Below are 388 nucleotides of genomic sequence, written 5' to 3'. Positions count from 1 at the left end.
TCCAGGGGACCTCCTCAAGGTCGGGCAGGAGCCGAGAGCACTGCTGCCCCGCGCAGTCCAGCACCTCGGAGTCTTCCGCTAGGACGGTGTTGACGGTGTCGAAGCTGTTGTGCCGACTGTGCATGGAGTCAGTTAGGTGCGGCCAGCAGCTTCCTCCATAGGGGTACGCGGGGTGCGAATCCGAGCAGCACAGCGACAAGTTGGAGGAGCGCACCGAGTCCGCCGCACCACCATCCCCGGAGTCCAGCGTCAGGTCTTCCAGCGTCCTCACCGCCGTCTTACCTCTCCGGGCCATCGCCGCACTTCATGCTGCACCCGCGGGACCCGGGCGGGGAGCGGCTCACAGGAACGCGGGGGGACAGAGCAGCGACGGGGCGCGGCGTGACCC

This window comes from Corvus brachyrhynchos, unplaced genomic scaffold, assembly GCF_000691975.1.
Source record: "Corvus brachyrhynchos isolate BGI_N302 unplaced genomic scaffold, ASM69197v1 scaffold56, whole genome shotgun sequence".
NCBI classification, from domain to species: Eukaryota; Metazoa; Chordata; class Aves; order Passeriformes; family Corvidae; genus Corvus; species Corvus brachyrhynchos.
The sequence above is the reverse complement of the archived record's forward strand: the minus strand, read 5'-3'. Positions refer to the sequence as shown.